We start from the raw sequence: 17,001 nt of genomic DNA on the forward strand, positions 1-17,001 counted from the left end.
AAGGGAGATCGGAAATAACATAGTCTACCACGCTGCTACCAAGCCCATGGATGCAGGCCATCTGGCTAGAATTGGGCCACTTCTTTAGACCGTTGCAAATTATGAGATCCTGAGCACTACAGAGCTTGACTAGCTCCGACCCAAACAAATTTTCCCCGAGGTCTTCAGAGCTCCTTTTGTACCTATTAGCTAGAGTAGGGCCTTCGTCTAACCAAAGAGGATTAGGGTTGGAATGATTGCTTAGAATAATAGCTTGGTTGCTTGAAGTTCAAGCATTAAAGTCACTTATTAAAAGGATATTACCTTCATTCCTTAGGCTAGAAATATCATTCTCTAAACCATTGTAAGGACTATTTTTATTTAGATTCTTCTTCTTATAGAAGTTAGAACTGATGGGGGGGAATAACATATTGCTATGTAGGTCTTTTTATTATTAATGTTACTGATCTCTATCCAACTATATTGGTTGTAAGGGTCGTTTTTATAAATCCTAGCATGGTGGGAGATGTTCTTCTTAATGTAACACGCTATTCTGCTAATGCCTCTATGGGAGGATCGCTTGTTCCAAGTAGACCATAGCGTAAAGCCATTTATGTTAGGGACCTTAGATTCTTCGTGCTCCCAAGTTTCAACAAGCAAAATAATATCAACATCATTTGAGATCCAACTTAGCTTGGGGCCTTTGTTCCATGGAAAACCCCAACAGTTCTAAGAAAGAATCCGGAGCATGTTGAATTGCTATTTATTACTATCTTTTTGGTTTCTATCTCGAATAAAGGCTTTTCTATATATGATTATTGCCTATTTTCCTTCCTTTCTAGCTTCTTTTACCTTTTAAACCTCCTTTCTTAATTCTGCTTGATCTTCTGGAATGAGATATTCATTTATAAATATTCCCATTCCTTTTAAACTTGAGGTTTTACTAAGTATGTCGTACTTATGATCATTAGAGCTCACCTTTATTTGGATCAGTCTTCCTTTATTCTCGGTTAATTTCTCTAACCTTGTTGCTTCTGTGAGACACGTTGTTTCAATTTGTAATCTATTATGTAATTCTGTTTGGGCTATGGCTTAAGTATCCTCATCTACCTCCTGTTTTAAATCGAAGATTATAAGGTTCAAGGCCCTTTTGTTACACTCATGGTCTAATTTTATTAATTTTTTCATTTCATCTTTAATTGGTTTGATATCTAATTTATCTACCACATTATTTAGGGTGAGGCAGCTATTAACTTTTTCTTCTAGTTCTTTAATCATGTCCTTCATTTTAAGACTCTTTAAAGTATTAGTATCTCCTTGCTGGGATGTTTGGTTAGTATCTTGGTTTTGTTTTTCTATAACCTGCAACCTAGTCTCCATTGCATTAATATTAAAATTTCAAAATAAATTTATCCTCACCGCCTCTATTGTCTTTGTTGTGGTTAATTTTAAAATCTTGACAATGCAAAGAGACATGGATTCTGATCAACCGGGCACTCTTAATTTCCTTCTTGTACATTATTTGGCGTCGTTAGATAGGTATTTACCATTTTTTTTTTCAAAATCTATAGATTATTGATGATGATGATGATGATCGTTAATGTCCATTGAGACCAAACTTTGGTCTATCGTACCTAAAGAAACAAATTATTTAGGTCCGATAGACCAAAGTATTATTATTTTTAATATATTTATGAATATATTTTATTATGAATTATGTATATTATTATTAATATATTTTCTATATTTATAGTTATTTAATGATGATTATTTATGGTTAATTATGGTACTATTATTGTTTATCATGACCATTTAATATTTATATGATAGGGTTTTAGCGTAAATCACTTCATTAATCATTTGTCCACGGGTTTCGAATTAATAAGTGTGGTTCATCGTCAGGACAAGTTGGAGAACTAGATCATGGCTGCATGTTAAATAGAGAGAGAAGATCATCCAATGGCTAAATTTGACTAGGAAACGACTATAGTAGACTCTGAAACGACTATATTTGACTGGACTGGACCAAGGGATGGGGACAAAAGCTATATTTGACTTTACTGGACTAAGGGATGGGGATAGGGGAAAATAGTTTCGTTAATTCATAAGTTATTTATGTTATATTTCTTACTTTAATTGACTAATATTATTTTATCGTATTTAATTACTAATTGTATATAGATAAAAGGTTATAATAGAATACAAAAATTAATAAAAGTTTATTAAAAGAATGTTAAATAGAGAGAGAAGATCATCCAATGGCTAAATTTGACTAGGAAACGACTCTGAAACGACTATATTTGACTGGACTGGACCAAGGGATGGGGACAAAAGCTATATTTGACTTTACTGGACTAAGGGATGGGGATAGGGGAAAATAGTTTCGTTAATTCATAAGTTATTTATGTTATATTTCTTACTTTAATTGACTAATATTATTTTATCGTATTTAATTACTAATTGTATATAGATAAAAGGTTATAATAGAATACAAAAATTAATAAAAGTTTATTAAAAGAATAACTAATTTAGTTCGTAATCATTTCTACTAATTACAACGGCCAGGAAAAAGAATATATTGGTTACTAATAAGATAATTAAATAATTAATCATTAAAATATTGGTACAAAAGATCTATATTTATTCTTAACAGCTAATTTTTAACTAAATATTTAATATTATTTTAATATATAACTCCTTACCACTAATAATTAATAATTTTTAATAATATTTTACTTACTTTATTAACTAATTTACCAATGCTTATTTTTCAACTGATAATTTTGAGCGATGGACAATAGGAATTTCAAATCCTAAGCACCCGTCAAATTTGACGGTTTGAAATCAATCTATCTTTAGGATTAAATAACATAGATTGTTATAAAATGTTTTATAACTTCTAATTTTTAAATAAATATATAATATTTTAATAGATAAATCTTTACCTTGGATTTCTAAATAATAATTTTCTTACATTATTAAATAATTAATTAATAAAATATTGGTACGAAAGATCTATATTTATTCTTAACAGCTAGTTTTAACTAAATATTTATTATTATTTTAATATATAACTCCTTACCTCTAATAGTTCATAATTTTTAATAATATTTTACTTACTTTATTAACTAATTTACCAACGGTTAGTTTTCAACTATAATTTTGAGCTAGAGTAGGAATTTCAAATCCTAAGCACTCCTCAAATTTGACCGTTTGAAATCAATCGATCTTCATGAATAAATAGCATAGATTGTTATTAAATATTTTATAAGAGCTAATTTTTAAATAAATATATAATATTTTAATAGATAAATATTTACCTTGGATTTCTAAATAATATTTTTCTTACGTTATTAAATAATTAATTATTAAAATATTGGTACAAAAGATCTATATTTATTCTTAACACCTAGTTTTAAACTTAATATTTATTATTATTTTAATATATAACTCCTTATCTCTAATAATTAATAATTTTTAATAATATTCTACTTACTTTATTAACTAATTTACTAAACTGATCATTTTGAGCAATAATGCATCTAGAGTAGGAATTTCAAATCCTAAACACCCGTCAAATTTGACTGTTTGAACAACTCTAATACCCGTTTCAATCATTTTAATATAAAATGTTGACGGTTTAGAAAATTTTTGACCGTTAAATCACCCCATAACGGATAATTTGAGCGTCAAATTCCATCCCTGAATGGATTCACTAACTTGAATAAAAACAGACAGTCTGTTATCTCAGCTTTCCAAAAATAATCCCATTAATATAATTAAAAAGTTAAGCTTCAAGTGACATAATATTCTAATTTTATTTTTCAAAAATAGTATAACGCATAATACAAGCACACAACTCCGTGTGTGTATGTGTTTTTGATAATTAACACCAGTGCACATGCAATAATAAAATCTCCCTAATCCTTGTGGTTGCCATGTCCGTTTACTTAGAATCGACGCAACCTTTTTATAGAAAAGCTTTGAACCCACACGTGTGTTAAATGCATGGCCAAGACTTTTATAGAAATAGTAAAAACTGCATCGATCACTTGAGATGAAATCGCTATAAATATTTGGAGGGTTTCGGAGGAAGCCAAGTTATTCAGCTCTGTAATTGAGTCATTATCGTAAGTGATCAGATAGATCCTTAGTCACAAATATTTGCTGGAACTTTGCGTACGCAATTCCAAAAACAAGAGGGCGATGGACATGAATTGGGTAAGCGATGGAGAGGACATGGATTGGATAATATTGGATCTTCATGGCTTTCACTCGAATCACCATTTCAGAAGATGGTCGACAGGGCAGCGCAGGAATAACCGTTTTAGAAGATGGCCGACAGGGCGGCGCCAGAATGACTATTTCAGAAGATCACAATATTCGTATTACTCACGGCAGATGGACGTGAATCAGGTGAGATCCCAAGATGCAGAAGGCCAAGCAATTCCGCCTGTATGTGATGCAGAGTGGGCTGAAATGGAGATTTATATTGATGATGGCGAGCAAGCAGAGGATGGAGATGATGCGGAGAAGTGCGCCGTCTGTTTGGAGATTTATGATGATGGCGAGAAAGTGGTGCAACTGCCATGCTCACATATATTCCATGCTAACTGTGTCACTCATTGGTTTAGAATCGGCAAAACCTGTCCTCTCTGCAGGCGTGAAGTTGTTACCTAGAAATATGAGTAGTATAGTTCAAAGCTGGGGAGGGCCGGCATCGCACCTTCGCCCCACGGCGCGCTAGAAAGGCCCAAACACTGGCTGCATTGCCAACTTTTTCATTCAGAAAAGAAGCAGATGATGGTGAGAAGTGTGCAGTCTGTTTAGAGATTTATGATGATGGCGAGAAAGTGGTGCAACTGCCATGCTCCCATATATTCCATGCTAACTGTGTCACTCATTGGCTTAGGACCGGCAAAACCTGTCCTCTCTGCAGGCGTGAAGCTGTGATCTAGTTCAAAGCATAGTTGAGATCTAGTTCAAAATATGATGATGTAGTTGGATTCTACATGATGCAATTTGTTTCATTCTAGATTAACTTTTCCATATTCGTTGAGGTTATATTTTAGTTGTTTCTTGATTGTAAAGGACTTTTTGCCCAAAAAAAAAGTTTTATTACTGCGCATCAAAAGCTCGACTATAATTATCCTTAATTATTAATTCCATGTTATTTATAATTAGCATATCCCCAAAGTGGGGAACTATGAAAATGTAATTCCTCTTTTATTTTATTTATATAATGATTAGGAAGGTTTTTCTTGTTTTGTTGTGTTTTTTTTGCTTCTGAAAAAATATCTTCAAAGTGGGGAAATAAATGTCTAAGTGAATAATAATGATACGTTATTTAAATATAAGACAAGTTTCTTATTTGGTTTATGAATATGTAATACAAGATATATCATATATGGTCTATGAATAATATAATAATATGACTTTTTATATGATTAATCACATTATAAGTAATAGCAAATCTAATAAATATGAATATGAATAATATAATAACATGGTCTTTCATATGATTAACCACATTTATGCATACTTTAAACAATGTGAAGATAATAGATTTTTGATTTGGTGAAATGCCATGAGTAGTGATAAGGTTAGTGGTACAAATGCTTGATATTTACATGTTTTGGACAATTATAACAGCCCTCGTAAATAGGTCATGGATGTGGGCATATTGTCTCCAACTATTTCTACTAGTTTAATAGCTAAGAAAAGAAACAACTTCTTGGATGCTCAAACCCTTTATTCCAAATGATAGAAGGTGATGTTAAAGAAGTGTAGAAAGAATAGGTGTTTAGCTTGACCTTTGAGGAAGGTTTCAAGATCATTGGTTCAAGGGTTGACATAATTCACTTATAGCGAGATTAGTGTGGAGAGGTTGTAAATAAAAAGAAGTAAAAAATGATTTAAGGTCATTCAAAGTTAAGGAAGAATTTCTTTGAGCATTGGGGGAATATATTGTACTCAACCAAAACCTTGACATTTCACGATCCACTTTCATATTGAATTTTATCAGCAAGAGGGTAGGGATGAACTGCATTATGTGATAGATAAAGTAGAGCCTAGGGTTCAAGTTTAGGCTAGTTGATCAAGTAGAAAAGGGATGCATTGGTTTTGTCTTTCTCAACGAATAATATGTCATTTTTATAGAAAAATATTTTTGGTTTATGGATAGGTATTACTTGTCTATAAAACCCAGAAACCCTCTTTTTATTCTAGGGATGAGATCATGTGAGACAACCTCATGTGGATAAAACTTCAAGGGTTCCCCATGTAATTATGGAATATTTAGGATTTATGCATAACGGACAATGAGCTAGGAAAAAATATTCTCATGAATGATAGCTTATACAGTTAAATTGCAATGAGTAACAAGATGTCTTTTTTAGACAATTTAACTAGTTACTAGAAAGAAAGAAAATATTGTTTACATACTATTCCCAACTCCCCTTCAATTGGCACATTTGTTATTCTATACATGGTGACCATACTTTTTGGTACTTCACTTTTCATGGTAAATGTAACTTGTAACCTTGCTTGAAAGCCTCCAATGTCAGAGTAGAGACAGGCATTTTGGCCACTTGGAGACCCATGAGACCATATTTTGACCCCAAGATTCAATTTGAGGGCCCGCAAAGAGAGATTAACATAAATGTGAAGGCCAAACTTCACATGCTGATTTTAGAGGGATTCTACACTTCACTTGGCACCCTTAGCACTCAACACATGCCCTAAAAAGGCCTATGCATGGATGACTTTAGCACATTCTTCCTTATGGATCACGCATGTGGGAAACCATTTGTGTTTTGTCATTGGCTATTAGGTTAGCTTGTGACCTAACCTGTTGCATCGTTATTTTATTTTTTTGTGGGGAATTAGGCTAAAATTAACTTTTTGATTCCTCATATAAGTAGTGGAGAGATGATTTGTTGTAAATCATCATCACACACTTAGAGAATTCAACCTCTTGAGCTAATTCGACCTTCATATGTTGTGGAGAATTCAAATCTATGAATCCATTTTGAGATTTGGAGTTCAATTGTTTATCTTTGGAGCAGATGTTTTGATCAAATGGATGGAATCTATTTTCATGTTATCTTGTAAGTGTAATTATTGTGAATATTTATTTTCTACATGTCTAATGTATGGAATATGTTGAATCTACGGTTTGTTATTATGCCCTAATTTGTTGAAAATTTATTGAATGCTATCTATATGTCACTATTTCTTGCATTACTCATGAATAAAATGTGAACGAATATCCTAGTGGTGACCGTTTACTAGCTCTCCCATGAAAATTATTTGAGCTGTTGCATTGATAATTGCTTGAGTTTTCGTGCTAGGGCATTAAGAATTTGAACTCATAATATTTTTAGCTGTCCTATCAAACCTTAGACTCCATGCTCCCAAGGAACAAGGCATTGATCCATTTTGTTGGTGATCAAACACACTTCTTATCCATAAATTCATTTTTCTTTAATTTTCCTCCTTCAAGGATAAGCACACTAATTAAGGCTTGGTGTGAACCCCTGTGCAAGGCGTATTTTTGGAATTGAAGAACCTAAAATCAAGAGGATTGCATTTTCCACAAAATTTCTTCTTTCGGCGGGCATCCACATCAATTTTGTCCATAAAATCCTTTTCCCTACCTGTTTGCCCTGGGGTAAACCCTAGTTTAGTTTTGCTTCAACTTAGGGGTTCATTTGATAGTTTCATGTTCTTTGAGCTTATTCATATACATTGCCAGAAACCCTTTCACCTTGCTTTGAGGTTTGGCCATCCGAACACTCAACATGCCAAACAAGCCTGAGTCTTGTTTGTCATCTAACAAGCCTCTATCAAGAAAGATAGTTGCCTTCTATTGGATCCTTGACCCTAAATTATGACATTCTTGTAGAGCACCTCATTTTGTCACTTTGTACACTAACCTTAGAATGCTATACATGGTGACCATACTTGTTGGTACTTCATTTTTCATAATAAATGTAACTTGTAACCTTGCTTCATTAACAAAAAAATATTAATATTATAAAAGTGAATTTAAATACATATTAAAAATAATTTAATCAAATAAATAAAAAAAGATGAATCCCAATATCAATAAATAAATTTATTGAAAATAATGTCTTTGTTAACTAATTGTTGTGTATGTTTCAAGTTATTTAAGGAATAATTTCTTTCTTCCTCAAAGGATGATAGAGCAAGAATTCTTTATGGAATATGAGTGGATTTTAATTCATTTTTGACAATATTTTATTAATATTTAGCAAAAAAGTTATACTAATTATTAGTTATTGATTTTTCAAAAAATGATTTTTTGTTGCAAAGTGGAGAGAAAAAATTATAAAAATATTAAAAAAATAAAGTTTAAAAAAAAATCCAAATCTAAAACCAATTCATTAACTTGAAGAAAAGGTCATAATAAAAAACCTATGATTAATAAAAGAAAAATTGTTAGATTTGAGACTTTTGTGATCGATATTGTACATAAATGTCTTTTGGATTAATCACATCATTAGGATTTGGTCAACATTTCGAACCAACCAATGTGGTTCATCCTCAGGACAAGGTGAAAATATTGTACAATCTTCATGAATAAATAGTAAGGATGCAACATTGCCCAACGTTAGCCATTGAAAACTAGCTGCAATCACATCATTAGGATCTGGTTGACATTTTGAACCAACCAATATTGTTCATCCTCAAGACAAGGTGAAATGACGGTACAATATTCATGAATAAATAATAAGGTGAAATGACGGTACAATCTTCATGAATAAATAGCAAGGATGCATCATTGCCCAACGTTAGCCATTGAAAACTAGCCGTTGGAGACTAGTCAAACAAGTAAATAAGATAATTTTTTTATTTAAAAAGTAGATTTAATCTTTTAAATTTAAACATTATTTAATATTCTAAATTTAGTTATAAAATAGATGTTAGGATTACCAATATTGTTAAGAAAATTAATAAGGGGGTTAAGAATAAGTTATTAAAAAATAGTTGTGTAATAAATAAAAATAAAGTTTTAAGGGGGGCATAATTAAATAATGATTAGGTTATAAGGTTATGAAATTTGGTTTCAACATAATCTCTAAAATAATGAAAAAGGTAAAGAGAGGTTTCAAAATAACCTAAAGGGGATAGGAATTAATAAATATCATAAATTTAGTTACAAATTAGCATTTAGGAATAATATATTATTAAAAATACCCATAACATAAATTAATAAGGGGGATGGGGAAGAATAAGCTATAAGTCTTAATAGGGAGTTTATAAATAACATTAAAAAATAATAAGGCTCATATCTAAATAATATGTATTACAACGTAAAGAGAGGTTATATACTATTGAAGTAATTAGGAGTTCAATAATTGATTTTAATTAAGTTAAAAATAGGGTTAAAAATGAATCAAAATAAGGATATATGTTATAAATATTAGGAGCTTGAGAATTTATTATAATTATGTTACAAATAATATAATATACATATATAAATAAAAAAGAGAAGAAAAAGGGGGAAAAGAGAGAAAAGGACCATAGGGAGAGAAACAATTTTGTCAAATTTTATTATTTCATCGCATATATATATCTATATATATATATATATAGAGAGAGAGAGAGAGAGAGAGCTATATGACAAATATTTATTTTATTTCTTACTACACAATAATAATAATTAATATGCATGGCTTAATCTACAATTGATAACTATTCAGACAAATTTTCTCTATCAAATATTTATAGCTAATATACATGCCTTCTCCATCATTGATAACTACTTATTTATAACTACTCATGTAAATTTACTCTATAAGATATTTAAATATGTTTAGTTGTTAGGATAAATAGTTCAATTTTATTTTGCAAGATTACTTATTTTACTTATGTTTTTGGAAATAGCACTCATTACTTGTCTTTAGAGTAGATAAATAAGCTCTCTAGCATTTTATTATTGTAGACTTTCCCTTGAAAATCATACTTACTCACCAACTTATATATTATATGTATACATACAAATAGCAACTTGGGGGATCAAGTTTGTGTGTTACATTCTCCTTTCCCTTAATTTTGAACTCTATTTACTGCATTATAAAAATTTACATTTAAATTGCCTCAAAATATACAAAATAACTACAAGTACTCATCTCATATGACTTCTTGAAGCTCCCATGTGTCATCATCAATATTGCAGCAAGCTTATATATATGGCATGGTATGAGTATATTTAGCTATTAAGATAGTGTTAATACCTATTTTACAATGTTAATACCAAATTTACTATTAAGTCCTACTCATATGAACTTGCTCTTCATGAAATTTAAATTGCCTCAAAACATTTTTCTTTTAAGATTGTTGTACGCTATATGAGTAAATAAGATTTTTCTTATTTTAATTTTCTTTTGAAAAAGAACGTTCAATGGACATTAAATTTAATTATATATATCTATATATATATATATATATATATATATATATATATATATATATATAAACTATTTTAACAAGTGTTTTAAGTTTCTATATTGTCATATTACGCTTATTAATAATAAACTTCTAAAATATTTTTATCTTAAAAGTAATATCAAAATTTTTTAATATATTTAATACTAATAAATTTCTATTTTATTTAAGATAGAAAATTACCAATAAATAAATAAATAAAATATATTACATATTTTTAAAATTTTAAATACCCTTACCTCCTTATTAAAATATAACTTACTCGTATATCCTTCTTACATCCTATTAAAATTGCACTTACTTTTATATCCATCTATAAATTAAGTGTAATATTCTTGACTCAATTTTATTTATAAACTAAATTTATTACTAGATTTTATAGATATTTAACTTAAAAACAAACCCTAAATATATCATCAAAACTTTACAATGAGAATAGGTAATTGTATTTTCCTTGCTAAGGAAAACTTAAATAAACTACCCGTTTCCAAAATCTCTTACCGAATATATCTTAGAGTGTTTATTCTAAATTATGCTTTTCCAAGAGCTATATTAGTTTTTTCTTGTTATTCTTTATAGGGATAAAAAAATATTATTAAATTGTTATTAAAAATATATTAAAACAAAAAATATTAATTTTAAAATTAATATTCAATATATGGGTGAAGTTTTTTTATAAAAATGTAAAAGTAATAAATTATTTAAAAAAAATTATATTTTCCAAATTTTGAAAACTTTATAATATAGATGATTATACTTTCCTATAAAGATCAAGAAATATATAATAATTTATATTTAAATTTTCCATTTAAATTCTTTTAATCATCAATTTCAAAAATCATAAACAATATCATAATGATCAATAAAATGATGAAATATTTCAAATACTCTATGCCATAGCTAGATAGTCTTCCATCATAAAATACACTTATCATGAATAAGAAGTCAAATAAGGTGTATAACCAAAAACATATCCAATGGAGGCTAGGTGTTATATTGGCATTGTTTTTTCATAGAATACACACAATTTTTATGGGTTGTAATGATGTTGAAATGCAGGTAAATCAAGGAAATTATTTTGTCCATACATTTGGTAAGAAATTGTTGATAATTAAAACAAGTTTATGTTATGAGTTAATACTTTAAATGTTGTTTTTGGTTTTATATTCATAAAAATAAGGAACTTTTCAATTGTTTTTTTTAAGTATATATATAATTTTATTTTATTATTTATAATGTGAGATGTGAGTATATATATATATATATATATATATATATATATATATATATATATATATATATATAATTTGAGTGGGTTTAATGATTAAGAGTATGTTTTTTCTGAAAAGATTACAAGTTAAATCTATAGAAGTAGAGCGTATACACTCACATAGATTTTTGTAATGAAATCCTCATGCAAACCTGGATTCCTTATTCTACAAACAAAGAGTTCTCATATAAAAATTTGGTCTCTAATGTAGCCATGAATTTAAAATTAGACTATTATTATATGGAAGACTTTAAACCAAAAGTATATATTGATGTAGATATTGTTTATATACAATTACATAGAAGAAAATTAATAAAATACTTATAAACCACAAGGTAACAACTTCAAAAAGAATATGTACAAAAATGTTATGATTCCAGTGCACTTCTCTTAATAGTAGCATAAATAAGTCTACCTTTAAGCAAGGCTTAAAGATAAACAAAAAATTATATATAGATAAAGCATCAAAAATTTGGCTCATCATGAGAACTGTTTACCATAAATAGTTTTACCTTAGATTCCATGGAGTTAGAGTAAACGTTTTGAATAAGTTATATTCATAGGGATAGAGTATGTACATTTATGTAGATTTTAGTATTCAAATCTTCATGTAAATCTAGATTTCTTATTCCACAAACAAAAAGGTCTCATAAAAATTTGGTCTCAAACTTGACCATAACTCTAAAATTAGATTATTATTATTACTATTATTATATAGAAAAAATTAAGCTAAAATTATATGTTGTTTATACAATTTTTTATTGAAAATAATTACTCAAATATTTTATCAATAAAATACTTATAAATAGCGAAACAACTTTTAGAATAATATGTATAAAAAATTATGATTCCAGTAGCATAAATAAATCTACCTTTAAGTGAGACTTAAAGATAAAAAAAACAAAAACATTATCTATAGATTAAATAAATCTACCTTTAAGTGAGACTTAAAGATAAAAAAAAACAAAAACATTATCTATAGATGAAAACTTTGGCTCATTATGAGCATTGTTTACCATAAATAGTACCACCTCAGCATCCATGGCTTCAGAGTAAACGTTTTGAATGAGATGTGCAAACTTCATCTATAATATACTCAAATTGAAGGAGACGTGGATTTGTTTGAATTTCATGGTTGGTCTATTGCTTTGCCTTTGAGCTTAGTGCTTTGAAAATGTGAATGGTCGAAAATTAATCGAAAAATCTGCTCTTGTTTTTAACTATGATCATTTGTGACTCATACACTATAATGGTTGTTTTTGGCTTCCTTTGGCCAACATATAATGATTTTGAAATGATATTTAACTTTATAATTCCAAATTACCAAGCTGCTAAAGAGGGTGTAGTGTGCTAACTCTGTGGATTTGAGCATATAGCTTGGGTGGGAATCTTGATTTATTGTAAAGATCTATTAGTTTATGAGTTCATATAATAATTGAGGAGGCATACTGTATCCGAATTCCTATCTTTCCCATTTGTAAGAACTATTTTTACATTTGTTCCATCTCTTATTTTCCAAAAGATGGTGGTTAATAATTAGAAGCAATGTAAGTATAATAACCTTATTTTAGGTTTATTTTATAAGTTGGTATTTTAAGATGACAGTTTTTAATTTTATATTCACTATAATAAAATTTATAAATTATTTTTTTATTATATAAAATTGTATTTGTATTCTTTTTCCAGGGGACAAAAATCGCTATTTCCATTATTGTCGAAAATTACATGTTGTAGATGCCCATATGCATATGCAAATACTGTGACTGTAGTAAGCTGTTTATAGTTACAAAATTGTGAAAAGTAGATAGACTCAGTTGGGTGTGTTGTACATATATAAGTAATTACATATTAAAAAAATCACCAATAAGTGATCGCTATTTTGTTGCCAAAAGTTTGCTAATTACAGGATAATAAAGAGGTTGTAAAAGAGACAAAAAATATGTTGTTGGTAGTAGGGCTTGTCTGCCCTCCAAAGTTCCTAATCTATGTATGGCCTGTGGAAGTATTGGTAGGTCCTCTCCGGTGTGTGCTCTGTGATCAGTCATTCTCCTTGAGGACGATACGTTGCCTCTTTCGAAAGCATGTCTGCACTTTCATTACACTCCCTGTAGATATGAGTGTATGAAATGTGATCAAAATGTGTTTTAAGGAAAACAATTTCATCCATAATAGTTCTCAGTGTATATGCATGGCATAAAATTGTGTTGTTAAACTAATTTATGACTATTTTGGAGTCCCCAAATATTTGTAAGTGTCTGCATTGTTTGAGGATGGAAAAATGTAACAAGTGTCAAAGAGTAATTAGCTCTGCATAATTATCTGTACCCTCACCCAGACCCATGCATATGTGAAAAAAAATGGGTGTCTGATAGATTAAATATTACACCTTCCCCACATCCCTGAGCTTGTGCACCCCCATCAAAATAAGCCCAGGGGTGGGCTTTGTTAATCTGTTCCTGTGTGATGATCCCGATTTTGTTGACAAAATCCTCAATCGGGAGTTCCTCATAGCTAGAGCAGATTTTTGGAGGTATCACGGCCCAGTTTATGTTCTGGTCTTGAAAGATGATATTGTTGCATCCCATCCATATATACCAAGAAACGCGTAGTGACATATTTCTAGATTTTGGTTCCATTGCAGCTACCCACCAACTATTCGAGGCACTTGGGATATCCGTGCCACTCGAGGTTTGCTTAATATTTAGAGTATGCAGTACTTGTGTCCAAAGTATTTTGGGTGTAGGGAAGTTGAGAAATAAGTGTTGGCTTGATTCCTCCTCGTGACATAGAACACACAAAGTCGGACAAGAAAAAACCCTTTTTCTGAGATTAGCTCCTGTGGGAGTTTTATCCATGATGATATTCTACATTAATAATATTGTGCGTGGGGGTGATTTTAACTTCCAAATTTGACTCCACCAGCTCATCAATCTGTCTGGTTTGTGCTCACCATGAATGAGATCGTACCCTTGTTTGGAGGAGTAATGCCCATTTTTACTTAGACCCCAAATCAATTAATACTCTTCTTCATTGAGGTGAACATGGGATTCTGATAGAGCTTGCAGATAAATTCTCCACTGTCTTTCCCAATGGATCGGTATATTCCAAGCCTCTCCTGTGCGCCATGCCTACTGAAGAATGATTGTATTATAATGATCTCCTAGATGTGATATGAACATGGCTCCATTGTGGTTGAGGTGTGTGATAAATTCCTATGGTAGCTAATAAACATTCCCACTACCAATCCCAGGATCAATCTCGATACACACTGACCCCCCATTCCCAATCATCCAGATAAGTCCTCTTTTGATGATGGGTAGGGTGTTTAGAATGGCCCTCCAAATAACTGAAATGCCTTTCCTGTTCCATGGAGGTCGCCTTATCCAGTCAAGTATAGAGCTGGGCCAAATGTATTTATGGTTGATCACCTTTGACCAAAGACTCTTATGTTTCAGAAGTAACCAACCTTGCTTTGTAGCCAGTGCTTGTCCAAAAGCCTCGAGATTCTTTAAGCCCCAACCTCCCCATTTTTTAGGGGTCGTAATTCTGCTCCATTTGACCCACACATATGGCTTTCCATCATTTTGTCCCTTCCATAGGAAATGGTTGGAAATTCGTTGGATCTTCTGAAGAATTCCCAAGGGAATCTAGGCCAAGGACATCCAAAAGACTAGGGTTGATTCTATTACTACTTTTATGAGTACCAGTCTTCCTACCCTGGATAGAAGGTGATGACACTAGATATTTATTCTTTTCTCCACTTTTTTGATCAAGAAAGTCCAGTCTGTTATTTTGTAGCCATTCAGTTTTATCCTGAAGCCTAGACACTCAGTCCATCCTGCAGATCCAGTATTTGATAGGGGAAACTTTGTAGGGAGAGATTAATTTCTTGTTGAGTACATTTAGAAAAAGATACAGTGGAATTTTCCCTGTTGATTTTCATTCTTGTAGCAACACTGAAGATTTTTAATGACTCCCTAAGAGTAATGATATCCTGTATACCCCCATTGGGAAAGATGAGAATGTCATAAGAAAAGAGTAGATGGGTCAATAGGAAATTATCATTAATCATAAGTGCCCTGAGTCTCCTTGCGTGCTTCTTTGATGCTATCAGTCTGCTTAGGCGCTTCGATAACTACAAGGAACAGAAGGGGGATAAGGGGCATCCCTACCTAACTCCCCTTTCCGCCTAAAAGGAATGGGAGGTTGACCCGTTGATAAGTATTGCAAAGGATACTGAATTTAAACATCCCATTATCCATCTAGTGAACTCCAGAGGGAAGCCTAGATGTGTAGGTATCATCCCCAAATATAACCAACTTACTTTATCAAATGATTTTGATAGGTCTATTTTGAGCGCCATCCATTTTAGTTTTCTCAATTTAATTTTGTGGAGGGCCTCTTGTGTAGATTCAATGGATTCATGAATATGTCTATGGTGGAGGAAGGTGAATTGCTCTTGAGAAATATGTTCTGAGAGGATTGGCTTTATTCGCTTGGCTATAATCTTGGCAATAATTTTGTAGAGACAATTACAGAGGGATATGGGGTGAAAATCGTTGAAGGAGGTGGGGGAATCATTCTTGGGAACGAGGGCAATGAAAGTGGAGTTTAAGGGGGCATATATACGACCAGGATATCGAATATCTTCTATCACTCCTAGCAGGTTTGGTCCAATGATGTCCGAGAAAGCAATATAAAATTCCACTGGTCAGCCATCTGGCCCTGGATTTTTGTCTTTCTTGAACCATTTAAGTGTGCTTTTCAATTCCCCCATGGAGACTGGTTTTATAATATCATTGATTCCATCCGATTCCAAGTACCCAGGGAAATGACAATTTAGGTTAATGATTTCAAGGAGGGAAGGGGCAAGGGGAGCTTTGAAGAGCTGCTTGAATTGGGATATACCAAGTTGGGCAAGCTGAGAGTGAGTGGTGGCCAAACGATCCTGTTTTGAGGGCATTTGCCAAAGAGTATTGCTGGCCTTCCTTCTGTTGGCAGATTTGTGGAATAATTTTGTGTTTCCATCCTCCGCCTGCAGCCAAATTGCTCTACTTCTGAGTCTCCAAAATTCTTCTTGGTCCAGAAGGATCTTGGATCTATGAGATTCTAAGTCCACTAGATGAAGCTTTGTTTCAGTGGATAAGTAGCCAAGCCCACTGTCATTCATTAAGGAAGGCGAGAGTACTAAATAGCTATTCATGTATGAGGTTTTTGTCCAGCCTTCTTCCAAGGGAGGCTTCGCTAGTACGCCTATTATGCCATGTGGGCATCTTTTT

This window comes from Pinus tabuliformis, chromosome X (assembly GCF_031772625.1).
Source record: "Pinus tabuliformis cultivar Carrire ecotype Pingquan chromosome X, CPIR1, whole genome shotgun sequence".
In the NCBI taxonomy this organism is placed as follows: domain Eukaryota; kingdom Viridiplantae; phylum Streptophyta; class Pinopsida; order Pinales; family Pinaceae; genus Pinus; species Pinus tabuliformis.